Raw genomic sequence first — 23,760 nt, 5'->3', positions numbered from 1 at the left:
CTCACCAAGTCTTAACTACATAAACATAGGCAAGTGAAAGAGATGTGTTTTTGTGTTAAAGAGAATAAATGGCCAACTCCTCCCCTCCTTTACTTCTTATTTTCAGGGTGTGTGTGCGTTAACATTTTTTAATTGCCCAATTCCTTCTTGTGAACATTTTGCTAAAACCAGTAAGTTTAGACTATCTGGTGGAAAACCATATCCTCTTGTTATTGATGTTTTAAGACATTTAAGTATTTTGACCTAAATGCTAAAGAACAAAGTCAATTGTTTAACTAAAAAGACAGAATGTAAACATTTAGCTTAGGTATTTGGAGTGTCTATTTTCACAATCACAATACTTCCTTGGAAATGTTTGAGAAAGAGTTATAATATGGCTCTTTGAAAAGCGTGGGAAATTAAGGATGAAATAAAAACCTGACCATAGACTTCCTTCCTCAATTTTGAGTGAGATCTCAATAAGGTTCTTTTATAATTGGATATGGACTTTATTAGCTTTTTATGTGACTTCATATTACTTATTTTTGGAAAATAATTGCATTTTAATAGAGATGTGGCTTACAGTGAGTTAATTCAAATACAATTCTTGGAAAATAAAAAAAATGTGCTTTCCATCTTATTTCCTTTTGGATTCATTTACTCCAAGGTTCTGCAGATCAATTTAAACTTCACAGTTTTGTTTATTAGTCATTCCCTTTCTTGTTTGAGCTTTTGATCATTTATTCCTTTATTAGGCCACCCATTTATCTATTTATACATTTATTGTCAAATAGTCAATGACCTAATAATATGTGCCAGTCGCCGTTCCAGGTGCGTTGATGTTTTATAAAGGCGTGGATTTTCATTTAGGCGTATTTCTTTTATATGTGGCACACCAATTTGTTTTAAAGCACTTCCTGAACACTGGAGAGACATATGAATATGCCTCAGTCTGGTAATCAGTGAATGTCTACAACTCAGGCTCTTGCCCACAGTGGGAAGGCAGGCCAGAGGCAATATCAACAATGATCACAGCTGACCCCCAGAGAACCCTGCCGTGGGCACTTGGCGCTAATTATAAGTGTTTCCCATGAATAAACTAGTTTAATCCTAACAGTATCTATTTATGTTCTCATTTCAGAGAGGAGGAAACTGAGGCAGAAAGCCGCACTTTAAGAAATGTTCTAAAAGTTATAAGGCCCATTAAATGCTGCATCCAGAAGAACAATATTACAAATGTTCAAGTGTTTTTGTGAAAATTAAAGTAGAAAAGTTATATAAAGTGACTACATCTCAATAACCATTAAAAAAAAGACTGCAGAATAATTGTTTGTGTAGTTGCACCAAATGACTAATTTAAAATGTGGCCTCTGGGGTGGATTTGAATCTGCCACCCACTAGCTGTGTGCCCTGGGCAAGTTGTTCCATCTCTCTGTGCCTCATTTCCTCATCTGAGGAAATAGAGGAGAGTGATTATGAGGATTAAATGAAATAATAAACATAAATAATTTAACGTGTCTGGCACATGATAAACACTTAATAAATATTAGCTATTATTATTATCATTATTTTACTATCACTGTATTTCCGCTCTTCCCTATGAGAGAGGGGAAGGCTAAAACAGCATACTAAATTAAGATAAAAATCTTTGATTAATACAAAGTCAGCAACTCAAAGCTCACGCAACTGAAACATCATATTTTATGAAATTGATAAATTTCATAAATTTGTGAAATTGATATTTTTTTTATTGTGGTAACATTGGTTTATAACATTATATAAATTTTGGGTGTACATCATTATATTTCGGTTTCTGTGTAGATTACATCATGTTCACCACCCAAAGACTAATTACAATCCATCACCACACACATGTGCCTAATCACCCCTTTTACCCTCCTCCCTGCCCCCTTCCCCTCTGGTAACCACCAATCCAATCTCTGTCTCTATGTGTTTGTTTGTTGTTGTTTTTATCATCTATTTATGAGTGAGATCATATGGTATTTGACTTTCTCCCTCTGACTTATTTCACTTATCATAATACCCTCAATGTCCATCCATGTTGTCACAAATGGCCAGATTAAATCTTGTTTTATGGTTGAGTAGTATTCCCTTGTGCATATATACCACATCTTCTTTATCTATTCGTTCCTTGATGGACACATGAGTTGCTTCCCAGTCTTGGCTATTGTGAATAATGCTGCAATGAACATGGGGGTGCATATATCTGTACATATTCCTGTTTTCATGTTCTTTGGATAAATACTCAGCAGTGGAATAGCTGGATCATATGGTAGTTCTTTCTTAATTTTTTGAGGAATCTCCATACTGTTTTACACAGTGGCTGTACCAGTTTGCACTCCCACCAACAGTATGTGAGAGTTCCCTTTTCTCCACTCTCCACTCCCTTTTCTCCTCTCCAATGCTTGTTATTTCATGTCTTGTTAATTATAGCCATTCTGATGGGTATGAGGTGATATCTCGTAGTTTTGATTTGCATTTCTCTGTTATTTAGTGATGTTGAACATCTTTTCATGTGCCTGTTGGCCATCTGTATATCTTCTTTGGAGAAATGTCTGTTCAGGTGTGTTGCCCATTTTTGAATTGGGTTGTTAGTTTTTCTGTTGTTGAGATGTGAATTCTTTATATATTTTGGAGATTAACCCCTTATCAGATATATGGTTTGCAAATATCTTCTCCCAGTTGTTAGGTTGTCTTTTTGTTTTGTTGATGGTTTCCTTTGCTGTGCAGAAGCTTCTTAGTTTGATGTAGTCCCAGTTGTTTATTTTCTCTATTGTTTCCTTTGCATGGTCAGACATGGTACTTGAAAATATGCTGCTAAGACTGATGTGGAAGAGCGTACTGCCTATGTTTTCTTCTAGAAGTTTCATGGTTTCAGGTCTTACCTTCAAGTCTTTAATCTATTTTGAGTTAATTTTTGTGTATGGTGTAAGATAATAGTCTACTTTCATTTGTTTGCATGTGGCTGTCCAGTTTTCCCAACACCGTTTATTTAAGAGACATTCCTTTCTCCATTGTATGTTCTTGGCTCCCTTGTTGAAGATTAGCTGTCCATAGATATATGGGTTTATTTCTGGGCTCTCAATTCTGTTCCATTGATCTGTGTGTCTGTTTTTGTGCCAGTACCATACTGTTTTGATTACTATAGCTTTGTAGTATATTTTGAAGTCAGGGAGTGTGGTATGTCCAGCTTTGTTCTTTTTTTTCAGGATTCTTTTGGCTATTTGGGGTCTTTTGTTGTTCCACATAAATTTTAGGATTCTTTGTTCTATTTCTGTGAAAAATGTCATTGGAACTTTGAAAGGGATTGTATTGAATCTGTAGATTGCTTTAGGGAGTATGGACATTTTAACTATGTTAATTCTGCCAATCCAAGAGCACAGAGTATCTTTCCTTTTTTGTGTCTTCTTCTATATGAAATTGATAAATTTGTAATCATACAAATTATTGTAGTGCCCAAATTATAGATGCCAAGAAGCAATATATCATGGATGAATAGAACCAGTTAGAGAACACCTGATTCTTTGCAATTCAAGTTGTATTTAGTGAACATCTGCTGAGTGTTGAGCACAGTTCCTGGCACTGAGAGGGGTAAGGCAGGTGGTTCACAGAAGGGAACCCATGTGGGTTCTTCCACCCAAAAGCATACAGTCTTACGGGTAAAACAAGTCATATACAGAAGAAAGATTAAATAGTAAAACCTGACGGTATGTGGAAGGTGATGTAATCATTGCTCTAGACTGAAAAGGAGAGGCAACGTGTGCAGAGTCTTCAGAAAAGCTCCATGTCAACGATGGGACCACGTTCAGCTTCGAAGAAGTGAGAAGTGCATCAGAAGAGGTGAATGAAGCCAGGGTAACCAAGAATCGAGGCAATTTAGGAGACAGGTTTGGCAGAGCAAGTCAAGAAAGTTGAAATCGTTTCAATTCTTGAACATCTTTGAGCTCAGAATTTATTTTTCAAGATATCTATGGCCTAGAAAGAAACCATAGGCTCTGGATTCAGACAGAGTTCACGTCTCAGTCCTGCACTTATTAGCTGCATGACCGTATCAGTATATTTAGCCTTCCTGAGCTTCAGTTTCCTCATGTGTAAAATGAGCATAATTCTTGCTATACCTAAGTAGGGAATGATCAGGCTCCAGTGAGATAAAGGACTCGATAGTCCTCAAGGCTGTACAGAATTCTGTGAGTCTAAGGATTTTGTAGCAGTGTCTGTTTTTAAAGATCCTACCCTTTGCTAGGACCCCCCCACCCCAACTTGCAAAACACGTGTAGCCTAAATGGTACACAGAAAAACCTTTTCTTGTGTAGTAATTTTTTTCCATTAAATACTTCTGGGTTCTTGGTAATTCTTTTGTAAACCACTTCCTTTTGTTGAAATCTTGAACTAGTCTTGATGTAGAAACTAGCCGTTGGGGCCACGGTGAATGAGCCAGTTTATTAAAATTATCACCTGATCTTTGGAGAATGGCGGTCTCTTCTGGTTCTTTGTCATAGACAGCAACTCCCTCCCAATCGTAGAAACTCATCCTTAAATATTTTTAATTGACCGCGTCTTGCTGTTCTGTAATTCTAGCTTGCAAAATAAGATCTCCTAAATATATCATCTGATGACTACTCCGGCTTGTTATGCTTCCAATTTCTCACATCTTGGGTTATTTGAAGACGTTTCTATTTACCTAATCCCCCAAGCAGCCCCAAGGGAAAGCAGGCTGCCATCAGGTTCCACGCACGCCGTCCCCACTCATTGGCTAAGAGGGACAAGATTCACTTCCCTTTGTTTTTCACACAAGTCACTACGTTTTTGACTCAGCCACACATCCCTTCCTTTCTTATATTCTTATTTGAATTATTGCTACTATTGCTACCCAAATGCTGGGTTTGTTTTATTTGCCTCTATGCTCTCTTCTTTTTTCTCCTCATTGGAAAATCTAATACCTGCCCCATTTCTGTCCACCACAATGAGTAAAAACTAATATAAACTGATCTTCAGGTTCTACGACTGTGGATTTTTAGCACGGTTGGTATTATTCCACATGGTTGGGGGATTGGAGGAGGGGTGAAAGAAGCTGTTATTATAAAATCGTAGTATAGCATATACATGTTTAAAGACAAAGTTATAATTGTCATCTTTTCCCTATTCTTTGAAGCAATGTATTTGCACTGCAGAGTGAAAATGTACCTTCCTCTCCTGAAGTCTTGGATACAAACTCTTGCTGCATAGTTCTCTTTTCCAAGACACTTCGCAGCCAAAGCAGAGGTTGGATTGACCAGTGTAGGTTAGGCAACCTTTGCTGTTGAAGGAAGATCTTGATGGAAGGATTAAAGCTTTAATTGTGCTGTGATGCTTGTCTTGATCCATCCCCCTTCTTTCCCTCCCCTCCCCTCCCCTCTCTTTCTTCCTCTTTTTCTCCCTTCTGATTTGCAATGCTCTTCAAACACCTTTTTCCCTGGCCAAGTGGGATCTAGAACTCCAACATGGCACCTTTCTACCTCGCAGTCCTGTCAGCCTCAGGTGGAGTAGTCTGAATCTAGAGGTCTCTCTAAGCAATCAGGCTATTGTGAGCATGATGTTTTGGTGTGTTTGTACCAGCTTCCTATTGCAGAATTGGGAAGTGATTGTCACCACTGCCTGAACAAAAACACTTACCCTTGCTCTCTACCTCAAAGAGAAGTTACCTGATATAGATTCCAACTTTTAGGAGTAAGGACACTGCACTGAGTTTGAAGGAGGCCACAATGAATAGGGAAAGAAGCTCGGCTTCACCAGCCAGACCTGGTTACCCAACTTGTGTTAGCCTTGGTTTCCTCTTACACCAGACGAGGAGATGCTATCTCCCTTGCATGGTTGTTACGGGGGGAACTCAGTAAGTGGTAGCCATTTCTCTTATGGAGAATATATTCCATTTTGTATACACGTCGTGGACTATGCCTCCTGAAGTTTGTTTTTTGAGTTGCAGTCATGTGATTCATATTTCTAGTATAGTTCCTGTGCTCCGGGTAGCTGTTTATGTCCACCTTCCCCAGTACAGTGAAAACTCCTAGAGGAAAGAGAGGCTGGGTGTGCTCATCATTGTTCTAGGGTAGAGAGGCCTAGAGGGCTGGGCCTAAGAACTCAGGTTGGGGCTGGGCTGTCTGGGTTCAAATGCTGCTCTGCTCCTCAGTTACTGGCTGTGTGACCTTGGACAAGTTACTCAGCCTCCCTGTGCTTCAGTTTCCTCATCTGTGGAATAGGGATAATAATGTATACTGCCTTAAGAGAGGTTGTAAGAATTAAAAGAAAACAATTCGCAAATATATGTAAAAGGCTTAGGATGTGCCTGGCTCAGGGTTTGCTGTTACTGTTCACAGCACACAACAGACTGCCCTCTGCATGCTGATGCTCCCCAAATGCAAGCTTGCAGATGAGCGGGCAGAGGAGACTCCCTCCGTCTGCCTCCTCCCCCAACAGGGACCCCAAATAAAAGTGCCGACTGCACATGCTGATAAGAGATAAAGAGCATTGAGTAGAATTTTGGTTCCTGTTGAGGGGGGAGCATTCCTCGGAGGGGGGACAGTGACTGGGGAATCTGCAGGCAGAGTCTAGCTCAGCACCGTGTGTGCCTCAGAGCACATAATTTACTATCGACATAGTTAATATTGTAGCAAAGACTGTCACCAGCCAATGGGCGTTGGAGTCATGCTAAAAGCTTGTGTGAGCTCCTTGAGGCTCAGCTGGGCCTCCAAGGTCTCCTTTCCCAGGGATGTTCTGCTTCTTCTGTTCTTCCCGCTCCCCACACACCGCTCCCCCTGTCATGCTCCTCCTTTGCTTGGAGAATTCCTACTCGCACTTCAAGTCTCAGCATGGATGGAACTTCTTCTAGAAAGCCTTCCCTGGTCTCCCAGCTTCCACAGAGCCCTCTCTTTCCCTCCCATTTGGGACCCAGGGTTCCTGGCCATAGGCATTCTTGGCGGTCAGTTCCATGGGCACAGGATGATGTCTAACGTGTTTAATGCTGTATCTGTAACTTCTGGCCTCTGGCATAATAGATTCTAAAAATATGTTTCACAAATGAGACATGGAACACTAGAAAGTGCTATGGGACGTAAGCTGTTTCCAAGAGATATTATCCTTGGCCCTCAGTAAGGTCACTGTTGTGCAGGGGGTGGCGTGGGGGAAGAGAATAGATGAGAACACAGCTTTAATGGGAACATACTTATACATTTACAACTACAGGAAAAAACAAACAGGCAGGCTCAGAACGCCTGATTTAGACAATTGTCCTATTATAATATAGTGTTAACCCAAGACCTCAGTGTTCAGTTTAGGGTAGAACTGGGGGCTGAAAATTGAACAGGAGATTCAGCACAGAAAAACCACACAATAAGGACTGATTAAATATTGTACATTTTTCTCAAAGCAATCTTCTAATAGCGGTTTCTCGCCTGTTAATTGATGGTCTAGCATCTAAAGGAAACAAGCCCAGAAAGGCTATCCCAGCATATTTTTAGAAGTACTTACACGAACTCGAACAACTCCTTGAGGGTCATGGCAATGTCCAGGACGTTTTGTATCTTCCCTGTGCATGTGATATCTTACTGCCTGCCTGCCGAGTGTCTGCTAAGGAATTCTGCAGATCAAGCGCCAGACCATAACAGGAGACTTGTTTTAAAACCATCAGCAGCCCGGTTGAACCATCGTTAAAAATATTTCTGAGTTTGCTAAGACCATTGTTCACAGCGTCTCACCCCAGAGTTCTTTTCCTTTGCATCTTGGAGTTGTTTTCCTGGAGGCCAGTCACTCATATTATACCTGACACCTGACGGGGCATCATGTCAGGTTGAGTGATCTACCTGTAAGCCTTTCTATGTTAGCAAGAAAACTAAAAAAAACACACACACACGAGAACTTCATTGGTCTTTGACTCTGTGCTCATAAATTCTTTTATCCCCTGAAGACTTTGTATTTTGCAGATAAAATGTGAACTGCAGGACAAAGGAAGACGTGTATATCAAGTACTGAAACATGCCGGGACTTTGAAGCTATTGTGAGACGTTATACAACTGTATATATACTTTTATCATTTTCACAAATCACATGAAATTTGATCCTTACAAATGAAACTCTCAATTCTTGTTTTTCTTTCTCAACTGGAGGAAACTAGAAAAAGAAAGACTATTTTTGCTTTGGGATTGGATTTATTTTTGGCTTATTTGTTGATTTTGGGGCATGTTATGAGCCCCTGTGGGGAGAGGAAGGTCCTGGAGTCTGCAGGGCCTCGCTTTCCATCCTGCCTCCAGCATTAACCAGGCGTGCACGCCGGGACGTCATTTGACTTTCTGATGAGCAGTTTCCCCATCTGAAAAGCCGAGAGGAGATATCTACCTCACGTGGTTGATGTCCGTGTCCAGCACGTACTGGGCAAGAAGAATTTTTAAATCCGGATTTAGGTTGTTTTTTTACCTACACGTTTGTAGGAAGAAAACTTGCCTTGAACCACAATGCCAGATCTTGTTTCTGCTACTTCTTAGTTTGGAATAAGTTAACTCAGAAGCAGAACCTTAGACCCAAAAGGGTTTGGGAGGGCTGCCCAGTCCAGACCCCTTGACCTACAAATAACAAAACTGAGGTCCAGAAAAATGAAGGGCTTTGCCTAAGGCCATGCAGCAAGTGTTGGCCATAAACCAGGAATTAGGGGGTGTCTGGTCTCAGGATTTTCCAGCCATACCACCCTGCCTTTGTAAAGAGCTCTGTAGATGTCTTCTGATTTAATCACTTTTTTGGGTGTCTGCCTAATTTGATATTCTGAGTGCTAAAAAAAAGCTGCTTTAGATCAAAAGAGAAAAACGGCAACCGTGACTATTTGACCAGGAGAGAATCACAGAGCAGAGAGCCTTAGAGTTCAGATAGAGCTCAGAAAACTGAGGCTCAGAGAGGAATATCAGCTTGGACTTACCCTGGACACACAAGACCAGAGCTCCTGATTCCCCATCTTTCCCCCGACATCTCAGCTGCCTCATTTTGACGGGAAATGGAAAGGCACATGTACTATATGTTGTTGGAAACCTTCACAGTGGCAGGTACAGTGCTTAGCACCCCATAAAACTCTCTAGATGCCTTCTAAATTATATGAACAGTGGAAAACTGCTACCAGAATTTTCAGTATAGAATTTTGAGTGGGATTTCCAAACTGAACGCGCCTGTGAAATCAGCACCCTGATCCAGAAACAGAACGTTAGCAGCATTCCAGAGCATCCCGCATGCCTCCCAGCAAGAACTGCCTCTATCCTCACTTTTAACAGCATAGATTAGCTTTCTTCTGTTTTTGTACTTTAGGTCTACATGGAATAAAACAGTACGTATTCATTTGTGTCTGGCTTCTTTTGGGGGAATATTTTGATATTGGCTTTGAGCCACAAGAAGAAGGATCCCAAATCAGGGGGGCCCTCAGCGGAGGAAAGAAAGTCTTTTGTGTATGGCGGTTTCATTTTCATGAAGGAAAGCTGGTATCAATATAGCTGTTGATTAGTAAGAGTGTATGTGTGTAACTGAGTTGAAACTTTTCCTTATGGCCAAGATTTTTGTACCTTGAATGATTCATTTTAGGGCCGGCCCCGTGGCTTGGCAGTTAAGTGCGTGCGCTCTGCTACTGGCGGCCCGGGTTTGACCGGGGTGCGCACCGACGCACCGCTTCTCCAGCCATGCTGAGGCCACATCCCACGTACAGCAACTAGAAGGATGTGCAACTATGACGTACAACTATCTACTGAGGCTTCAGGGAAAAAAAAGGAGGAGGATTGGCAATAGATGTTAGCTCAGAGCTGGTCTTCCTCAGCAAAAAAAGAGGAGGATTAGCACGGATGTTAGCTCAGGGCTGATCTTCTTCACAAAAAAAAAAAAAAAAAGATTCATTTTACACTAAACTATAATTTTAGTTAGGCCAATTGATGTAAGTAATACAAAATTGAGGAAAGTGAAAAATAAACTCTTTCTCTTGTGTGTTTCCCTTGAATTTATTGTTATTATTATTGTTTTTCTTTTTGTGAGGAGGATTAGCCCTGAGTTAACATCTGTCGCCAATCCTCCTCTTTTTGCTGAGCAAGACTGGCCCCGGGCTAACATCTGTGCCCATCTTCCTCAACTTTATATGGGACACCGCCACAGCGTGGCTTGACAAGCGGTGCGTGGGTACATGCCAGGGATCTGAACCCCGGGCAGACACAGCGGAGAACACGCCCTTAACCTCTATGCCACCAGCCGGCCCCTTGAATTTATTATTTTTAAACAAATTTTTTGTTGTATGATATGTTTGGAAGAGAATAATGAATTTTCTAAGTAAATAACCTAAATAAATAGAACCTCCTGAATAAAGATTCCAGATGATTCTGTCTTAGTTATCTTTGTATTCCTACTATCTAAATGTCTGGCACACGGTGGGTATTCAATAAATGATGGCTGCTAGAATAAGTGAATAAATGCATGATGAAGTAAGTTAAAACAAGATGAGAAAAAAAAAATCACAACTTTCTTATTCTAGAGAATACGTACCATCAGAGTAGAGAGCGACAAGAGCTGTAAGGTTCTGTGTAGATATTGGAAGACAGTTTTGGAAGTAGTTTTGCCTTTGGGATCTGGAGGCAGGCAGTTGTAGCCCTCTGGGCCTCATGGTGGCAGAGACTGCTAATTATCTCCTAGAGTCCCTTTTTCTCTGCTTTTTCTGATAATGGGATTTCTGAGTATTAGCAAAACACACAGCTATGCAGCCAGAGACAATATTTCACAGCATCGTTTGTAGCTACAGAACTAAGTTCTTGCCCATGGAAAGTCACCAGAAGTGACGTGGCACCTTCTGGATATTACTTTTAAAAAGCAATTTCTGCTGGCTGGGAAATGATGACGCTAGAACAGCTAAAGGGTGGGAGCCCAGAGATGAAAGACACATATGGATAGCAGAGTCTCCCTGCTCGCCTTTGCACTGTTAGTGGAAATAGAAACAAACTTCTATGTTATGAAGGCATTGCATTTTGGGGGATCTGTGTTTTAAAGACCTTAGCATGTACCCTAATTAATACAGAAGTTGGTACCGGAAGTGGGGTGTTACCATAACAAAAACCTGAATTTTGTGGCCTTGGATAGCAATAGGCAGAGGGTGACACAGGCACAATATCTGAGCTAGGAACATTGCTAACACTTGCTATTCTGTGGCATATCATTTGCTAAAACAGTTACCTACCATAACTTGGAAGACAGGCCATGTGCCTACTGACTTTGAGCTCAAGAACAACTCAGAATGTAGATATATGTTGGGTAGTCCTCATACTGTTAATATTGTATTATGAGAGGAAAGGGAAGTTGTAATTATTAGCCAGTAAGCAGAGATAGAAAGGAATAGAGCTCCGATAAGGGAGGTTTTCTCACTTATAGTTTGTAATCTAATATGACTCAGAGCTTAAAAGTTTGGGCCATGCGGGGTTGGAAAATCTGTTTGCAGCCCCAAAGAGCAGCAGATAAACTTGATGATGGAGATTTTTCTCAAGAGCCTTCTGTTAAGTGTTCTCCTTGGCCAGACAATGGGAGTCAGCAAAGATTGGAATAAAGACATTGACTTCTCAACTGTTTCAGATGGCTACCACTAAAGGTAGCCAATATTAAACTGAAGGAGAGGGAAAGGCTGAGCATAGAGGCCAGTAAATAAAAGAGGAGACTTCGTTCAAGACTGTGACCAGAGAGGTCTTTGGCTATTGTTACTTTCACGTGGAAGTCAATAGATTAGACTCCTACCTCAGGATAGAGGTGAGTGTGGTCTATTTGCAGAAAGAAGGGTGTGCATGGATATTGGGCAGAGGGGTAGACATGGCAGAGACTGATAATTTACCATTTACCTTTCTTTCTTTTTCTAACAAAATATCTAGACTCCTCCCCCACTGCCCAAGTATTAGCAGGGTGCATGTTCGCCTACTTAGTGACTATCTTCCCTCAGCCTCCTTTGTGAGTAGGTGTTGCTACGTGACTTATTTCTAGCCAGTGGTATGTGAAAGGAAGTTTTGTATGTGTTTGAAAATCATTGGATATTTACTCTCTCTCTACACAACCCACTTCCCACTGGCTGAGAAACAGCCAAAAACTAGAGCTTCCTTGGGCCAAAGAGAAAAGGTCCACACTGATGACAATAGACCCATTCCATCTGTGTGATATCACCCACTTCTGGGCTGCTGCATGGAAGAAAAATAAACTTTGGTCTTATTTAAGCCACTCGGTTTATTTGGGTGTCTTTGTTTCAGCAGCCTAACCTGTAGTCTAATGAACACGTAGGCTTTTGCACACTGTAAGGTTCAATACAAGAAAAGAGAAACAACTCTAAGTGTTTTAAACAGGAAGGGATTTAATACGGGGGATTAGGCACTTACAAAAGCATTAGTAGGGTTGAAGAAGCAGGTTCTAGGTTGTTCCAAAGTCATCCAGGAAACCACAAAAGTGACTCACTGGGGGAGCTGCTACCTGTGAGGCCAGCAACAGAACTCTGCCAGGACAAGAACTTGTTGCTGCTGCTATTGCTGCCGCAGCCTCTGGACACCAAGGTATCCGTGGAATGGACCCTGGAACATGGTACCAAGGAGCCTTAACTTACTTGCCCACAGAAATAGTCAAGAAGGGAAGGGAAAATAGTCTCTGCCTCACTTCTGCCTTATATATGTCCATGTCTTACTGTGTGTATTCACCTTTTGGGACCCAATTTGCTTCCTGAACCTAGCTGCAAAGGAATCTGGCAAATGTAGTTTTTGTCTTTGCAACCTCTCCAATGAGAATGAATGGAAATTGAGTGAGCGAATCCAATCCCAGCACTCAGTTCTCTCATCTCTGGAATGGAGATGGGCTGTTACCTACCTCAAAGGGCTAGTGGGAGAATTAGATGAGATTTAACATATATGAAGCACATATGCATGTCTGGCACATATTAAAAACTAAAAAAATGGTAGCTGTTATATTATAAAATCATCTAGTTACTTAAAATATCATGCCTGTTTGCCACATTCATGTCCCTTTCGCCAAAATGATTGATTGGTTAGGGATTCATAAGCTTGATAAAGCTGGCTTTTTCTGTATAATAATATAAAAGTCGCCATCTCTCTATTATTACAAAATCTAGCTGCTACCCGAATGTAAATTTTCTTTAGTGAATGCTCCACAAAGTGAGAACGCACCGTGGTTTGACCATAGGGTGAGACATAGGCTGGAGAAGGCAGGAGGGGACCAATCGATTTTAGACCATCTTCAAGAGTCTATTTTAGAGCAATGGGAATCTATTGAAGGATTTTAAGTTGAGGAGAGGCAGTATGAGACTAGCCTTTCAGGAAGCTCTCTCTGGTGGAACACGGAAGGCATCAGAGGAGGGTGAGATGAAGGACAGTTAGTGGGCAGTTGCAATAATTTAGCGAGTGATGATAGTAGTCTGGACCCCTAGCATAGTGGCACTGGGGAGGGAGACAAGCAGTTGGGAAGTGTCCTCAGCAGGACTTGGTAATTACTACCCCAGAATCCTGTCAGGGGAATTTTAAGGTGATAGAATAAATTTATGTTTTTCAGTTAATATACGCAAAATGTCTGTAGGTGTCTTTGGATACTTGTTACCCAGTGTGAATTAAAAGCCTGATTCTGATTCATAATAATTAACCAAGAGGAAAGGAAGATGAGGTCATCTGCTGTTGGTTTACAACTATGAAGGCACCAAGTATTATATAAGATTTTCTATGAGCTGAATCCAAAGGTATCCAACAGTTATTTACTGGCTGAGTGTGAAAGACTTTCAAAGCATAATTATGCTGCACTGTTACCCATTAATGACCAAAATGCTCGTGAATTGCTTTATGTTACGTGACCAGACATTTGAATGATTTAGACGTTTCACTCAGGCTATCCTAATAAGACACCATGGCCAGGGAGTCCTCGCGTGGATGCACAGAGAATGGTCTAGCTGCATACGCTGGGGATCATCTTGCTAGACTGCCATTTCTTTAATCTTTTTGGATCTTCACTCAAGGATAGCAAAACTATGATAGCATTCTTAAGATTTATTTTAAAAGGAGTAGATTATAAATAGAAAGTGTGGGGAGAGACGTGAAAAGAAGCCGTTCAGTTGTCTAACAAGGAGTTCCCGTGAGCTCTGTTCCCACTTCACTGGTGGCAAATGTCAGCGTTGCCGCTATCATTACAGGTAAAAGGTCAGGCACATTCCAGCTGCCTTAGTCTTGAGTGTTTCCTGTGCAGTCTAAAAATACACTGGGAGAAAGTAGGCTGAGTTCCTGGGGTAGGAGCAACCTATTTCATTCTGAGGAGAGGCCAGATTTTGTTCATTTAATATCTAACTGTGGAATATTAAAAGAAATTGTCATATAAACAACCCCCAAACTGTTTGAGTCAATTAAAAAAGTAGTTACTGGATTTGGTGCCTATTGAGATGTTCCTGGTTCTTTTTCTTCCACTCTGGAAATCTAAGAGTTAGTTTCCATCTTCCCAATCGTTACATCCAGTGAAGAAAGAACAATTCAGAACAAGTGTGGCTTTCTGAATTAGTATCTTTGAACTGTTACGATTTTTAGAAGTTTGATTCCTAAACATGTCATATGTCTGTGATTTTGGTTGATAACTTTACCAGTTTAATTTATTTACTGAATATTTATTGAATGCCTACACTGTGTAGGGCTCTTTCGAGGAGTCAAAGTTTTTCAAGGACATACTCTACTGAGGACAAATTTTCCTGAATCTTCACGGTCCCCACGTTACAGATATGGAAACTAGTGTTGCCCAGCCAGGAAAAATGAGTTCCCCGTGGTGACAGAGAGAGTCACCTGACCAGAGTTCCATGGATGAGCCAGATGAATTGTTTGCCAATCTCCCCTCTTCATTAGTCATTTTCATGTCATACTTACATGACTTGGAATAATGTAAACTAGCTACAGGACCTAAAATATTATTTTAAATAGGTCTTCTCAAAAAACATGGCAATATTCTCATGTTTTTATGTTTTACAGATTTTCTAAAAAGATGTGAGTTTAGATTAGATTCTTTGAAAGAATACACAAAGGAACAGGAGATACGATGAAAAAAATAAGGCAAGCTTATTTCTAAAAATATTCAACTTTTTGTTTATTAATAATTAATAGCTTATTAAAATTCTTAAGGATTGTATTTCCAGCTTTAAAATCATACAAAGAAGATACAAGGGGAAAACAAGTAGGAAAATTTAGGAGTCTGATTCAGAGTTGATTAAACAGAATGCTGAAAAGCTGGCAACTTTTTGTCCCTTAGTCTTGATCTTCACAACAAATATCCTTAAATTTCAGCTTTCTAGTTCAATTTATTTTTTCCATATTTATACTTTATTTTTTTTCCAATTGCAAATGAATACATGTCCATTCTCATAAAATAAAAAAACTTGTAATATAAAGTATATAGAATAAAGAACACTAGAATTATCCTCCCTCCCCTCATACACACGTTGTTCCATCAACTCCACCTGGGAAGTAATCACTGTTCATAATTTGGTGGGTAACTTTCTCTGAATTTGAAAGTAATTCTATTTCTAAAATACTACTGCATTTTGAGAAGAGAATACTGCATATCCTCATCCTGTTTTAGTGAGAAAGAGCCTGCAGATGGAAGAAAGAGTAAAGTAAATTCATATTGGAGAAAGTAAAAGTAAATTTATATCGGATTAAATAAAATCTCAGAACATGTGTTTCTGAGATTAGCTTTAGAGTTTTCTCATAGTCTGCTATGGACTGAATTGTGTGTCCCTAACCCCCCCTCCCTCCACATCATATACCGAAGCCCTAACTCTCAATGTCACTGTATGTGGAGATAAGGCCTATAAGAGGTACTTAAGGTTAAAAGAGGTCATAAGAGTGGGGCCCTGATATGATAGGATTAGTGTCTTTATAAGAAGAGACACCAGAGCTCTTGCTCCCTTTCTCTCTCTTTCTTTTTCACTCTCTCTCTCCCTGCACAAGCACAAAGAATAGATGGTGTGAGCACACAGCAAGATGGCGGCTGCTGACAAGCCAGGAAGAGAAGTCTCACCAGAAACTGACCACACTGTACCCTGATCTTGGACTTCCAGCCTCTAGAACCATGAGAAATCAGTGTGTGTTGTTCAAGCCACCCAGTCAATGATATTTTGTTATATCAGCCTGAACTGACTAAGACATAGTCCAATATTGTTTCTCCCTGAGGGCAATGCATTAGGACAGAGCCTCCATGATCCTTGACTTTCCTTCATGAGCAGGTAGGAGGGTGATACACAGGAGCTGAGTGCAGTTCCGAGAGAAGTAGACCAGACAATGTGTGAAAAGAGGAAGGAGAGGACTGGTCCCAAATGGAGTATACCAAGATTGAGACGCAAGTACAGGAGAAATAGACTTTGTTAGCAAAGAGGCATCTGAAGGTTTCCACCAAAGATACTTCTCACTTTCTGAAGGACTGTTGCCAAGATGACCAGAATCCTCTTTCTTCTCGACTTGTTATGGCAAAGACAGTGCATCATGTCAGAATGAAATGACCCCAGTCAACTCTAATAGTATCTTAATATGTTAAAACAAAAATTTCTGTACCAAGTCCTCCGCTTGCTCAATGCTGAGAGTCCTGTTCCACTGGAAAAGAGCCTGGGCATCCCCCAAGCCAACCAGTAAGAGTTTTCTGTGGAGCCCCCACCCCAGCAACGATGCAGTCGGTGGAGCAGGACCAGGCACATCCAGACAGCTTAACTGAAACAGGGTATCAGAAAAATAGGACTCCCTTATATTTTGTTATATTTTTAACATTTTCCCCATCAGACGTTATTTAAAAAAAGATCTTTCCATAGACAATTACAATTCCATTCCCTAGTTTAAAAAGTAGAGGTATGAACAAAAATGACAACACATAATGATATCTTGTTTAGGTATGCAGGGACTCCAATTAATTTCCGGGAGAAACAAGTTTGTTTCCATGCTCTTTTTAAGAAAAAAAGTTATCATTTTAATAAAGTTTATAAGTAAATCAACATACTTACTTTTGTTATTCGCTTTCACTCAAAAATCTTTTATATTTTATTCAATTCTCATTTTATGTGTAAGCACGTTTTGTTTTTCATTAATTTGCAAGTGTTTTCATATTTTTAGCTTATTAAAAAGTTGAGTTTTATCTGTTCTAGAATTTTAGTGTTTTCCAATGTGTTTGTTTCTGCTTTTGTTAATGATATTTCATTTTTGTTTCCTTTGGATGATTCTTGTGTTATTTCCCGCACATGATATTCAGTGGAGGTTTAATTTAATTCTTCTTTCATTTTCATTTCTAATAACAATGAAACTATATTTATAAAAAAAATACTAACAAAACAAAACATCTCATTAAGATAATGTTTTAACTCTTCGAAGTTCTTTCCTATCTTCTCATTTGATCATCAAATTAACCCCTGAAGTTGGAGTTTATAATTATTATTCATCTCCAGATGTCAGATGAAGAAATCAAGAGCCCAATAAGTTAATTAAATGACTTGTTTAAGGTAGAATAGCTAATTTTGTTGTTGTTAGTGCCAAGGAGTGGATTCTGACTCCTAGTGCCCCTGTGTAGAGCAGAGCAGAGCCCTGCCTGGTCTTTTTGCATCATCCTCTCACCTTCCGGCACTGTATCAGACAGTGCTCCACTGCTGTTCACAGGGTTTTCATGTCCAAGTTTTTTGGAAGTAAGTGGCCAGGTCCTTCTTCTTAGTCTGTCTTAATCTGGAAGCTCTGCTGAAACTTGTCCACCATGAGTGATCCTGTTGGTAAATGAAATACCAGGGGCACTGCTTTCAGCGTCACAGGAACATGCAGCCACCCCAGTATGACAAACAACAGAGGGATGGTGTGGTTCCCTGACTGGGAAACGAACCCAGGCCATGGTGGTGAGAGCACCAAATCTTAACCACTAGACCACCAGGGCTGGCTAGAATAACTAATTAGTGACAAAATGAATCTCATGATAAATTTCAAATTTAAAATACTGTAATAATAATGCAGAAAGTTTACTTTGGGAAGGCTGGCCAAAATTGTAATGGATATACTTTTTTTTTTTTTTTGTGAGGAAGACTGGCTCTGAGCTAATATCTATTGCCAACTTCCTCTTTTTGCTGAGGAAGATTGGCCCTGAGCTAACATCTGTGCCCATCTTCCTCTATTTTGTATGTGGGACACAGTCACAGCATGGCTTGATGAACAGTGCGTCAGTCTGTGCCTGGGATCCAAACCCATGAACCCCGGGCCACTGAGGCAGAGTGTGAGAACTTAACCACTATGCCACTGGGCCAGCCCCCGGATATACTTTTTGATCTAAAAATGTTCTCATGCAGTTGCAAGCCTTCACCATCCACATGCTAACAACTCCCACATGTCTATTTCTGCTCTGACCTCTCCCCTAAGCTTTGGGCCCATATCCAAGTTCTTACTCAAAGCTCCTCTTGGCTGCCTCATAGGCATCATAAATGGAACAGAACCAAACTGTAAGTCCCATCCCCACCCCAACATGTTCTTCCTGCAGAGTTACCCATGACAGTAAATGGCAACTTGGTTTTTTCAATTGCTTAAGATAAAAATCTTGGTGTTGTCGTTGCCTTTCCTCTTTCTCACACACCTGACATCACATCCATCAGAAATCTTATTGATTCTACCTTCAAGACAAATCTAGACAAATTCTATTGTAGGTTGGGATCCTGGAAAGCCAACCCAGAAAATCATTAGTGTGTGGGAAATGATTAGGGAGTGCTCTTGGGATCGCCTGTCCATGAATGGGAAGGGGTAGAGGCAGGACTAGGCAGAGGGGGAAGTTGGTCAGCAACTTAGGGAAGGTCTCAGCCAATTCCACAGGGAGATCTGAGACTGGGATGAATTTTCAGAGATGTCCTCATTGTGGAGAATGGGCTCTCTTTTGTACTATTCCATAGACCAAACAGTGGATACAGACTGACCCCAGGAAGGAGGTACAGCCTTGGGTGAGGAAGCTCTCTCTAGCCAAGGACTGTCAAAGTAATGGTTACTGCTATGGAGGAGATAATCAAGGCGATGTAATAGAGTCTGGGACTGGGAGGCTACTTTAGAAAGAGTGGTCAAGAAATGCTTTTTTGGGGGTGCTGACATTGAGTTAAAACCTGGAAAATGAATGATGGGCAGGATCCAGCCCCTCTGAGAACTGGTGAAAGAGTAGGGTGGGAATGAGCTTGGTGTGCTGAAGGGTCAGAATGAAAGCCAAAGAGGTTGGAGGGATTGAGGGAGGAGGAGGGTGATAAGGGATGGGGTTGGAGATATAGACATGGGCTTGACTGGGAGAGGCCAGGCTAAGGAGTCTGGATTTCTCCCAAGTGCACAAGAGAGTCACAGGAAATTTGAGTTATGTAACAATCACCCTGGCTGCTGTTGGAGATGGCTTGAGGAGGGCAGGAAGGGAAGAAGAAAAATGAATTTTGGCAGCTATTGCAGCGGTCCAGGAGTGAGACAATATTGGCTCAGACTAGGGTAGTGGCCAGGGAACTGGGGAGAGGTGGAAAAATATAAGACATATTTTGTGTTAAAGCAAATGGTGGATTGGATGTGGGATTGAGGGAAAGCAAGGAACCAAGGAGAATATTAAGTTTTGGGTTTCAGCAACAGAGTGAAGGGGGATTTGATGGAAGGATTAGAGACCATGCATGTATGTTAAGAGAGTGCATTATAGCTAATATTTTTTAACAAAAATAATAATTAGCATATATTTTTGCAGTTCCAGATATTGATGTCTCTTATGGAAATTTAAAAAGTTGCTGGACATTAGTTTACATTAGATTTATTTCTCCAGATGTGGAGGCCAGTGAGAATAGAACCTGTCTAACTGTTTATGTATAGATCTTACATGTAGTAACTGCTTGACTTCCTTGCTTTGTCTCGGATCAAGTTTGCACTTCTACATTAACTGAACAACTCCGTGGAAAATTTGTCCAAACAATATGGATTAGCCATATTAAACGTTTCAGACGTATTTACATTCCAAGATTTGCACTTCTCACTAAGCGCCCCTCTTAAGAGAGTGGGGAGTGAATACACACCCGTTTCCGTTAGGTTCTGAGAATAGTGTGGTTCATCGTGCACCTGGAAAAAAGGATTCAGCTCTGTTGGCTATTTTATATGAAGGATCTCAGGAACAGGATCTGAAATTGATGTAAGTCACTGAAAGAACCTCAGAGGGGGCTATGGAAGAGTCCCCTTCCTGTGGCTCTTTCACTGACTTTTCTCTTCTCAACCCCAGATATGGTCACCCTGGCTCCTAGATGTGGGGAGGTCATAGTATGGAAGTGTGGTCCTGAAGGACTCTGGATTATGTCCCAAGCCTGTCCAAAGATCTGACTTAACAGTGCCATGGTGATTAATGTTTATTGCAATGTTTGTATCAGGAGATTTGCCTGACAATCCTGAAGACCAAAGTCTTCTCTGTGAAGAGCTTGTGGGGGAGCATCGGAAGTGTTCTCGAGAACAGGTCAATGTGTGTGCTCTGTATTGATTTTTCCAGGATGTGAGGGCGTATCGTTAGCCATGCTCTTTTGATCTTAGGCTCTTTTGCTGTATTCTTAATTATATTTGTAATATAGATTAATAGCACCAGAAGAGTGACCTGACTAGGAGGGCTATTATACATGGATTTGTGTTGCCAAAGTAGGCAGCACAATCCATTTTCCTGATGGTTTTGGCACAATCCATCCCGACACCTCAGAGATGGGCAATGCAGTCTTATGTCCGCTCTTGTGCCTGGTTATAAATCAGGGTGACTTGGGTGGACACAAAATAAAACGTGGAGAGGGACCACTAATACATTGTGGGGGAGATGGGTTGACAAATCATATCTCAACTTCCCATCCATAGAGATTCACCAAAGGAAATGTTTTGGTCCTATAAGCAAACTAACCAAATTTCCATCTCATGAAGATTTCCATCCATCAGTAAAATCTTCATTAATTTCTTGCCAAATGTTCTCAATGACAAACCACCTTTGTTATTCTTGTGTCATCATTCAAGTAGAACATCATATAATACATTCAGTTTCTCCACTTGATCCAATTTCTGTAAACATTTAACAAAACATAATCAAGTGAAACTGAATGTAAAGAGCTTTTATGAGATTCCACATGGTATTTATTTAGAGTTGGGTATGATCTTTTGTAGGACTCTATTTATCTATTTTGAAGGGAGCCATCATTTCTTATTATTTTTATATACACAGTGTCCAGTTTCAGAGTCTCTTTGTCCTGCGAATGAGAGAGATGGGATCGTGGGAGAATCGGGTTTTGGCTTTCTGGCTCCTTTTCAGCCTTCGTGCATCTCTGACATTCTTACATTCATCTATTCAGGAAAGACAATGACTCATTAAGAGTCACAAAATGATCAGGGGCAAAGATCGAAATTTCTCCCTTTCCAAAACCAGCTAGTCAGTCAACAAACAATTCTGAGTGCTCTCCAAGCACTGTGCTCGGCCCTGGAAACGTAGAGGTGAAAACAATCATGATTGCGCAGGAGCATTTGCTATTTACATAAGGTTATTTGGATGGGGGCAAGGGAGACAGAATGAGAGGAAACAGAGAATTTGCACATAATTGATATTTTCAGTTAGATTTTTAAAAAAGTACATTTGAGGTTTGGAATTCAGCATCTCAAATCTATACTAAGGGACCAGGCAGGCCTCTGCCTGCTCTATTAAGATCATTGATAGAGAGTTCACATGGGGTCTTGTGGGAGGAGGGTGACTGATGTGCGTGGAAAGGAACGAGCAGCAGAAGGTGAAGCCACAGAAAAAAAGGAAAAGAGAAAAAATATGTCCCCAAAGCATGTATATGATGGCATTTTTTGCATTTTTATGAAATTGTCTATATACACAGAGCAGGTATGTTTAAAACAAGATTAATGATTGTTAGAGCCGGAAATGACTTTAGAGATCATTGGATTCAGAGATTCTCTAACTTTGATGTACATCAAAATCTGTTGGGGAGTTTGTAAAAAATATACAGATGCATAGACCCTACTCCGGTGGCCAAGATGTTTGCTCCCCAGGTCATTCCAAAACACACTATGGTTTCTGAAGCACTTATTAGTCCAGTTTTCTCATTTTATGAAGGAGGAAACTGGCATTCTGAGGGGTTAACGTGCTCGCCCAAGGTCATATCAATTCCCTCCCCAGTTTAATCTTTATTGGCTGTACGCCCAGGCTGAAAAAAATGCATCCACTTTGGGAAGTATCCAGAGATAATTTTTTTTTCTGTTTTCTGTTAGAAAAGAATAGAAATGTTCCAGCAAATTAGGAAAAAAATTAATACATATCTATTTGGGAGTATAGTTGGATAGATATTCTTTTATAGCTATAAAATTTTGTGAGAGATGAAACTATATATATTTTCTACTTTCTCATTTTTGCCTACAAATTTTAAAGAGGTGTTTATTTCATGAGCTTCTCCCACCAGAGCTTATACGGTGTTAGGTAAACTGAATTTGACCACAACCCTACTATAGGTAGGCCAGGCTTATTTTTTTAGATGAGGAAACAGAGAGAAGATGTGTCCTATCTAGCACAGTAAGATAAATTATTAGGATTATAATGGAAACAGAAAGTTCCTGACACTCACACGTGTGGCGGTTGCTGGGCCCATAGCCTCATTGTTCACACAAGACCTAGAGTCCAAGGTGCTGAATTTTATCAAAATGAGTCTAGATTTAAGTTCATCAACCTACTTTATTGTACTCAAGCCTTTCTGGCAATGATTAACTCTACTGTTTAATGCATGGTCTAAAGTATGGTTCCTTAAACTCTCTTAGCAAACAGAAGGTTATTTTTTGTAATGAGCCAGCTCTCCAGGTGTTTGTAGCATAGGGCATTGCTTCTCCGCTGGTAGAGACATGGAGCCCAGCTGCCAGGGGAGCAGTCACTTCCTAATGTAACTGATCAGAAATGCTGGAGGAGAAAATGGAAGAAAAGGAACTGCTTCCCTGTCTTATCAATAGTCAACAGTGTACCAGTGCTTCAAAGCACTCATCAACTTGAGCGATTGTGGTTGAGTTTCGCTGTTAGCTTTACTTGGGAATCACATTAATCCTTCTCTTCTACATGATGGGCCAGATCTCTTTGATGACAAGAAATCCACAAACGGGCTGAAGTGTAACCATGGGAGCGAGATTTTAATCAGACTCAAATTTAACTCGGAGACTATTTTGGCTTCTTCTTGAGTGGGGCCAGAGGAAATTCTCCTCTAGATTGACTCAAGACAATTTGGGGATATTTTCTTTGATTATTTTAATTTTGTGACTATATCAGTACAAATCATTAAAAAATTACCTTTCAGTTAAGATTGGAACTAAGCCAGAGTCACATAATGGTGGCTAGCAAGAAAGCTTCCTTGGCTCATACATCAACTATTTGAATTGTTCTATACTGCTCAGCAGGAGCAGCCAGGCTATTGGCTACCGTATGTATGTTTTCAGTGCCCACAGGAATGGTAAGCTGTAATGTTCAGTCAGGATTCCTATTTAGAGAAGAACTTCAGGATTCCGTATTTTGTGCTTTAATCTTTCAGAGGTGATTCCAACTGATCACTGATCAGACTTCCCGTAGTTTTATGTAGTGTTAAGTGAGCTTTATGTTTGTATGAGTTGATGATATCCTTGTTTAGTTTGCTGGACACTGATATTTTTAACTGATTAGTGTCTGTTAAAAATTTAAACATCACATAGAGCATGATGAATAGCAAATCTTTCT

At 40.4% G+C, this 23,760-nt stretch overlaps 1 long non-coding RNA gene across 1 annotated transcript in view; it reads right to left on the bottom strand.

The window, feature by feature from the left end:
* Positions 1 to 23,760, bottom strand: part of LOC147914751 (uncharacterized) — an 86,020-nt gene that overhangs the window by 41,785 nt on the left and 20,475 nt on the right. The window contains exon 2 of the long non-coding RNA XR_015554955.1: positions 17,634 to 17,776. This is a non-coding gene — a long non-coding RNA (uncharacterized LOC147914751). The remainder of the gene's footprint in view (positions 1 to 17,633; positions 17,777 to 23,760) is intronic.

This window comes from Ceratotherium simum, chromosome 17 (assembly GCF_057802395.1).
Source record: "Ceratotherium simum simum isolate JZ-2026a chromosome 17, ASM5780239v1, whole genome shotgun sequence".
NCBI lineage: Eukaryota > Metazoa > Chordata > Mammalia > Perissodactyla > Rhinocerotidae > Ceratotherium > Ceratotherium simum.
The sequence above is the reverse complement of the archived record's forward strand: the minus strand, read 5'-3'. Positions and strand labels throughout refer to the sequence as shown.